Source organism: Solanum verrucosum, unplaced genomic scaffold (genome assembly GCF_900185275.1).
Source record: "Solanum verrucosum unplaced genomic scaffold, falcon-dt-bn FXZP01000803.1, whole genome shotgun sequence".
In the NCBI taxonomy this organism is placed as follows: Eukaryota; Viridiplantae; Streptophyta; class Magnoliopsida; order Solanales; family Solanaceae; genus Solanum; species Solanum verrucosum.
Window position 1 is genome coordinate 35936 of NW_026020565.1, and position 8431 is coordinate 44366.

Below are 8431 nucleotides of genomic sequence, written 5' to 3' on the forward strand. Positions count from 1 at the left end.
ATTTGGTAAATATTTATTTTGTTAATTAGGTCGGGTTCGATTTTTTTTTTAAAAATCGGGTATTTAATTAAAATTGGATTATTTTTGTTGATTTGGAGTTTTTCATCCAATTGAGGGGTACGAGTGACAAGTTTGTAGATGACAAGAGTATAAATACCTCGATTTTAATGGTGATGGAAAGATCAACAAATAAATGAAAATTGAGAGGTATTTTTGACCTTTTTTTTTTTTTCCCTTTGCATTTCTTTGAAAGGACAATATAACATTCAAATTAAAGGTATTTATAGAACAAATAGGAACAATTTTCTTTAACTTTTTTCATGATTTGGAAGATTTTCTTTCCTATTAAACATGTGTACTTTCACCCGGTCCCCAATGAAGAACAAAATACATATCTTTTGCACCATATGAAAGTTGTATAATTCAACCTTGTACATATTAGGATTATCGAGGTGTGTGATTGTTTTATCTACTTCAATTGTCTTTCCTTTCTCGTTGAAAATTATAACTCCCAGCACAATAAGCATCATAGGAAGAGTTTTCAATAGGAAAATAGCTTGAGCCCATCGGAGGTTCTGGTACACCTAGTGGACTATATACAACTCCTCCCCAATCAACATTCGTAGCAAAACTTTTCAAGTCAGTGAAGAGACTTTGTGGCCAGAAACCTGCTCGTGTAAACTCTTGCGACACTAAAACCCACCAATTTCCGGCTAAGTCCTTTTTTTCAAAATAAAAAATAAAAAAAAATAATAAGTTGTCAATAACAATATTTACATTATCTCCTAACTATAATTCCTATATTTGAATAAAATGTTTAAAGACTATAAATAAGAAAAATAAAAACAATATAAAATGTACCCGAGCAATGTACATTCTTGCACCCCAAGGTCTCCCTCCACGTTGTGAAATAGTATCCATGAATGAATTATCAAGAGGTAGGCCATAGTTTACTTGTACAAAGCCGGGACATAGTGTATTGAAGCAATGAATTTTACCAGCCTAAAAAAATAAATATATCTTATACATGAATTCTTAAAAATCAAGGTAAATAGTTAAACTAAGGGTGTGTTTTGTACGAAGGAAAATGTTTTTCTTGGAAAATGTTTTCCTAGAAAATGTTTTCTTGGAAAAAAATAATTGGATTTCTAAGTTATTTTCTCATGTTTGGTTGGTGAGTAGAAAATATTTTTTTAATGTTTGGTAGGTAATTGAAACACATTTTTTCAAAAAATATCTTTAATTTTTGTCTTGAGACTAGAAAATACTCTTTAGAAAAATATTTTTTGTCCTGAAAATTAACCCGGATAATCGATCTAGGACCCGATCCTGACACCCGAACTAGGACAGGATCCTGGCGAGTGACGACCATTCCAAAATCCGACCCTGAGATCTGATCACGCCCTGACCCAGAAATATTTTTCGAAAATATTTTTTTTTGAAATAAGGTAGCGGAGGGGGGAGGGCTGAGGAGTAGGGTTGGCATAAAAAATGAAATTTTATGAATTTGAAATATTTTTCTAAAAATAAATTGACCAGGGGAGGGGGTGTGGTAGGGGTTGAGTGGCGAAAAAAATTAAAATTTTAAAATCAAAAATATTTTTTTAAAAAAATTGACGGGGGTTGGAATGGCTAGAGGGGGGTTTAGGGATTAGGGGTGGGGAATGATGTAAAAAATGATTAAAATTTAAAATATTTTTCAAATATAATTTTTTTTTTAAAAAGAAAATTTAACGGGGTGTGTGGGCGGGGGGGGGGGGGGGTTAGGGGGGGAGGAGGTCGCGTAGTTAGGGCATGGGATGGGGTATAAATGAAATTTTAAACATTTGAAACAAAATGCCAAAACGATTTTTTTTGGGGGGGGGGGGGGAGGGGCAGGTGTAGTAGGGGTTGGATGAGGTAAAAAATCTTTAAATTTGAAATATTTTTCAATTTTTTTTATTTTTTTTTTGTAGAGGGGGGCTAGTTTGGGGGTAGGGGGTTGGGGATAAGGGTAAAATTTTATTTGAAATTTAAAAAAAAGAAGAAAATTATAATTTATTTTTTTGGATGTGGAGGGTCGGGTGAGTATGGGGGTAGGGTAAGAAAAAAAAATATTATAATTTTAGGATGAAGTAGGCTTTTGAAAAATGTTTTTCTTTATTTTTTAAGGGAAGTCATTTTTCTTAAATTTGAGGAAATTAAGTTGATTTGAAAAATATTTTCCAAAACATTTAAACCAACTAAATTTGGAAAAATTGAAAATGGTTTCCTTCATACCAAACACACCCTAAAAGATGTACTAGTTTAATGAACTCAACAGGGAAATCATCATGGTACAAAAGATAGTTACCTGGAAATGTATAAAAAACCTAGTTTTAGTATCTCCGTATAACGTTGGGTCCACCTAAAGCACGAAACAGAGATATTATATTATAGTTATAAAATATTGAGGATTTAATAACAATTTTTCTAATATACATCTTAAAAGCACAATATTCAATGGTTAACACACATCCTTCTTCCACAAAACGATAGAATAATGGAATAAAAAAAATTGATATAAACTTACTCTCCAACCAACTTGTAAGATATCTGATCCTTTATGATTTTTTAGTCGAGATCCACTGTGTTATTGTCCTTTAACTTGAGGATTGTACAAAGCAGTATACATTCCGGCTCCCGCAAATTTGCTATTTGGATTATATGAAATCCGAGCTATTGCAACCTAAATAAAAAAAGTTAATTATTTTTAGTAAATCTTACAGAGTACCCAAATTAACCTATGAATAACTTGTTCCTTTATTACTTCAAATCCAATTAAACAAAACATGGAAATCAGAAGAACAGTTTTTATAGACATATACCACCTTATATCCTTGTGAAGATATGTATCTTCCATTTGGTTCACTATTATTGTTGTTCTGCATTAGATAATGAACTTATGTTTAGATTTGAAATATTCAAGATATATAACAGTAAATTGCATAAATCATCTTACAACATCATATTCATCGACGAATGTGACAGCTTCTGGCGAGGGCATATTTCTTAATCTTATAAGGTCATCCTTTGTAATTCTCTTAACATGAATAGTTCCAAAAGGGCATCCTCCGTCTTTTGACCTTTTTGTCGATGACCTATTAGTTGCCGATGAGAAAGTTGAATCTTTATTAATTCTTGATAAAGTAGGTTTCATCTGTTTAATCAAATATTAAATTAATTACATGTCAATAATATAATATCCATATACAAAATGATAATGAAATGAAAAGAGAGTAGAGATATGCCTCAGGATGAAAATTATGGTCCTTCAACAACGGGTGATCAAATGCACATTGTTTGTCGAAATCTACACAGTCGTATGTATTCCATATTTAGTCTGAAAACAATCAAATACTAATAAAATAAGTAGCCTAAGTTACAACAAGATGTACCTTTTAAACACAAAACAATCTCACGAGAACAATTGTTAGTAAATGGTAACACTACTGCCTTTTTAAAAAAATAAGGAAAAATTCTCAAATATGCTATTAAATTTTGTGAAAAAACTTATCTAGGTCATTCCTTAAAATTTTTGTTCATTTATGCTAATTTCGTTTGAAAAAAGGTTAATCTATGCCATTGTTTGTTTATGAAAAATAGCTCAATAAGTGTGTCCTAAGCCATTGTTATGCCCTTATCTCCAATTGCAAGATAAAATGTAAAAATTGCACTTAATCCGTTTTAGTTCATCTATCTGATATGACTTAACATGGAGTTTTAAAAGTAATTTTGTTTTGAATGTTGTGATCTTAAATTAAAAATATATAGAATGTATCAACCTGCTTTAAAATCTTGTAGTTTAATGATGTTATGTGAAAAAATAAAATAAAATAAAATTATTTCTAGAAAAGGAAGAATTATTTTTCTTAAACAAACTAAAAAAAATAAGACAAACAAACTGAATCGGACTAACCTGTTCAATCTTCAACTACAACAAAAGTTTACACACAGAAGGAAATGGAAGGTTCTCCATTTCCCAAAAATCATGTGACAAATTAATGTTTTTCTCAAATACAAATACAAAAATGATATTGTCTAATAAAATGTCTTTAGATACTTACAAGTACAATAAAATAAATTTTTGAAAGAAAAATACCTTTACTGTTTTGACGGCTGGCCTGTTCAAACTTTTCAGTTGTTTCTCTAACTCCGCATCCTCTAATTTGGATAGCTTCTTTTGTCCTTCCACCCCATTATAACTCAACAGAAAATATAACACTAATAAACGTTTGTTGAACAGTTCTTTTATGCATCTTGAATTCATTTCTTTTTATAGGCATGAATCTTAGGTGTTTTGATTAAATTAGATTTATTAATACAACATGAAAGCTCAACACTGAATTTGATTTGCTAGGTGTAAATATTGATATCTTTTTCTACAATACGGAAGACATTTTTTTTAATATATAGAGATATGGAAAAGACTAAGTTGACTATTATGTACAAGATACTGACTTTATGTGTTGTCTTTGAACTACATTTGACCATATTGAAAAAAAATTGTTTAATAAATGTTGATTGCCCGTTTGTAATTAATATCCAAAATAATAATTAACTTCATTTGACCAAATCTAAAAAGACTTTGAATGGTTTTTTATTGTTCATATCTACATAATAAAATATTGAAAATACTTTTGACCATTTGACCAAATATGTTGAGTCCGGAACCAAAATTAGATTTATTTTGAAAAAGTAATAATTGAAAAAGAACTAAACTAATGTGCAAAAAAAAGAATAATTAAAAGTTGATGGCCGTTTTTGAACCTTTATTCTCGATGAATTTAAATAAAATTGAAAATTCCTCAACAATCACAAATGTGTAAATATTGTACAAGTAATACTCGTAACGGTTGGACTAAAAATTTAGGAAAAATCATTTAATTAGTCAAAAACATCATGTATCAGGTAACTCATGCACTTGTACTTAGTTTCCCACATCTCTATGTAGTTATCGATATACCAGATTAAAAATAAAATAAAATGTTTTTAGGAATTTACAAGTACAATGAAAACCAAAATAAAAAAAATCCTTTACTGTTTTAATTATTGACTTCTTCAAAAAAAATTAATTAGTTATTTCTCTAATTCTGTATCATCATTAACTCAAAAAAAAATATAACATCAACAACGTTTATTGAATAATTTCTTGATGCATTCTGAATTCATTTCTTTGTAAATGCATGACTAATTAACAGACATGAAAGATCAATACTGAATTTGATTTGCTAGGTAAATGATACTATGAGGAAGATGTATTATATAAAAATGTATAAAAAAACTAAATTGACTATACCAAAACTAAAAATAATTTTTTATTTAATAAATGTTTATTTGCTCATTTATAACTAATATCCAAAATAATAATCTTAATATAGATTTTAGTAGAATTAATTGAATCAACAATTATTTATTGTTGATGAAGATTGATGATTTATAGTTGCATAAGATTCAAAAATGATTTTCGATCATATGACTAAATCCATCGGTGTTCGACTTTGAAACTAATATGATTAAAAATAATAATTTAATCAGAGGTTTTTTTGATTCGAGTCCTTAGAAATGGAAAAAAAGTTGTTGGTAGCGTTGAGACTTGTGAGACATTGTAACACGCAAATTTGAACTAAGAAAGTTACAGTTTAATATCTTGTGACTTGTATGATCTAGTTTACAAAATATGTACACAATGTATAGATTAAATATACATGGATTTGGCTCCCCTCCATTACACTTTCCCTCCATTTCGTCAAGTACACTTCTAGATGAGAGACATGTGTCCAATTCAATTTTTAAAGGTCAAGATTATATTATATTAAGAAGTACTATAACCATATTTAAGTTAACAAATTTTGGTAAACTATTCTCCAAATTTGGTAAGAACAAGATATTCCACATAAATTTTAATATCCATTAATATCATTATTTTCATCTTATATGTTTTTAAAAACATATTAAACTATGCGATCTTTAAGATGAGAATCAACCAAAAAAAATTTGTGGCAATAAACTTTACCCTTGAAATATTATGTTGAGAAACCAAAAAGAAGGTAAAAAATTATCAATATTGACAAAAATTATAAAATAAAAGAAAGGGAAATAAAAATAATTTAAAAAAAAACGAGATGTATCAAGATTACAAATGTGAAATATCAAAATTCTAAAGTTTAGGAGAAAGTGTGGCTGTTGTGTTTGAAGAAGGAAAAAAAAAGAAATATATATGTTTTTTAAAGATATTCTTTTATCTTCTTCGTTTTTTTGTTTTTGTTTTGTGAATTTTGAAAACTTATTTAAAGCCGAAATATTTTCGAAGACCGTTATTTATCGGGCAAAAATAAAAATATTGTTAGATTCATGTTCTACTTTTAAATATTTGAATAAGAAAATATAAGACGAAATTAATGATATTTATTAAATATCAAATTTGTGGGCAATATTGCGTTCTTACTAAATTTGGAGAATAGTTTTTCAAAAAATTGTTGACTTAACTATGGTTATAATACTTATTAATATACTATAATCTTGACCTTTAAAAACTAAAGAGATAAGTGTCAAAAACACACCTAAACTATCCTTTTTTTTAGTTTCATACCTAAACTATTGAGAGTGTGAGTTTCATACCTAAACTATCACTTTTTAGTTTGAGAAACACACCTCAGTGGTGTGTATAATACACTCTCTTTTATTTGAAAAAACCTTGACACATGACATTCCACATGAATAAAATATTCCACCTTGACAAAAATTAAATAATAAACTATTAATATTAATTAAAATTAAAGATTAAAGTATTACTATCTATAAAAAAAATAAAAAATTCTTACCCCACTCCACCACCTCCTCCATGTAACCCCCCACCCCCCAAAAAAAAATTGATATTATTTTATTTTTTAAAAAATAAAAATTCTACCCCATCGTATGTAACCCTCTGCTCCTAATTTTTTTTTTTTTTATATATTTTTCTAATTTTGTGTTAGATATGTACGTACATATATTTTTAGAAAAAAAATTCTACTAGTGTACCGAATATAACATAAATAAGTAAAAAATTAAAAAATATCTTGCGGCGGCAAGTAAAAAATATTTTTGATATGTATATATCTAACACAAAATGAGAAAAAAATTGGAAGCGGAGGGTTAGGTGGGGTGGGTAGAATTATTTTAAAAAATAAATATCCAAATTAGTATTTGGGGCGGGGGAGATGAAGTGAATTTTTTTTAATTCTTTTATAAAAGAAATTTAAACAAAAAAAAAACTTTGAAAAATGGCCGGGGGGGGGGGGGTGTTGACACCCAATTTTGACCCTCCCCGATGGGAATTAATTTGCGAGCTTCTTAGTCCTCAAACAATTTTAAATAATTAGTTTTATGAAATCCAAATGCTCTTCAAAGCTATTTTAAGTAATTTTAGTCAATTTTCATAATTTATAAATAATAAATATATTTTTATATAGTTCGTGTATATAATTAGTATAATTTATAAATATTTTGAAAATCATCTCAAAAATATTTTAATTTTAGTAGATATTTTATTAAATTAGTTTAGTTTAAATTATGGTTATAATTTTGAATCATTAATTTACAATTAAGTTAATTATTTTATTTTGTTAAGATCAAGAAGCTCGCTAATTAATTCGTATTAATTCGTCTTGGTCAAGTTTTAACCAAATTCATTGATTAAATTTTGATTTGACTACAATCTAATTTTATTTGAGGTTATACACCTAATTAATTTATTTCAATCCTTAAAAGACCAATGCTGGGCCTGCTTACTTCTTTTTCAGCAGTCCAAGTTAAATTTCCAGCAACCCAGACAACCCAGCCCACTCTTTTCTCTCCAACCCGGCCCAATTCTATTCTAAGGAGACCCAGCAACATTATTCCAGAACGTTAACCTCATAGCAGCAGCTCACGGCATCAACAGCTTCTAACGACAACAATGATTCCCAAACGCCAGCAGCTTCAACGTCCACAAATACACGGAAAGCAACTCACGACGTCAATGGTACAGCTTTTCGGGTCTTACTCCTCTGTCAGAGCAGCTCGAACAGCTTTGCACCTACCATAGCCGCCCGAAATTTTATCCCTGCTCCGCGATTTCCGTCTTTTGCTGGCAAGGATAGGCGCCACGTCGTGCCTTAAGAGCAAAGAATCGATTAAAGTCGTCGACGTCTATTTCAACTTTTGGATTTTGGCTGGAAATTTGGATTTCCTGGCAACAGCAACTTCTGCCCGTCCTTGGGAAGAGATTTTGAACTTTGAAATCGATTGGGAATTCCATTTGTACCCCGACCCTTTTCCGAATTTTCGACCCTTTCCCCCAAAATCCGAACTCGATTGTTTTCCCTATAAAGTCCCTTTGTTCTTCATTTGAAAAGGGAGGACATTAAGAATTAGCTAAGTGTGGAGAGGA

General features: G+C 29.4%; 1 pseudogene; it reads right to left on the minus strand.

Moving 5' to 3' along the window:
- Positions 1-345: 345 nt before the first annotated feature.
- On the minus strand, positions 346-4304 carry LOC125810419 (uncharacterized; annotated as a pseudogene).
- Positions 4305-8431: the final 4127 nt, after the last annotated feature.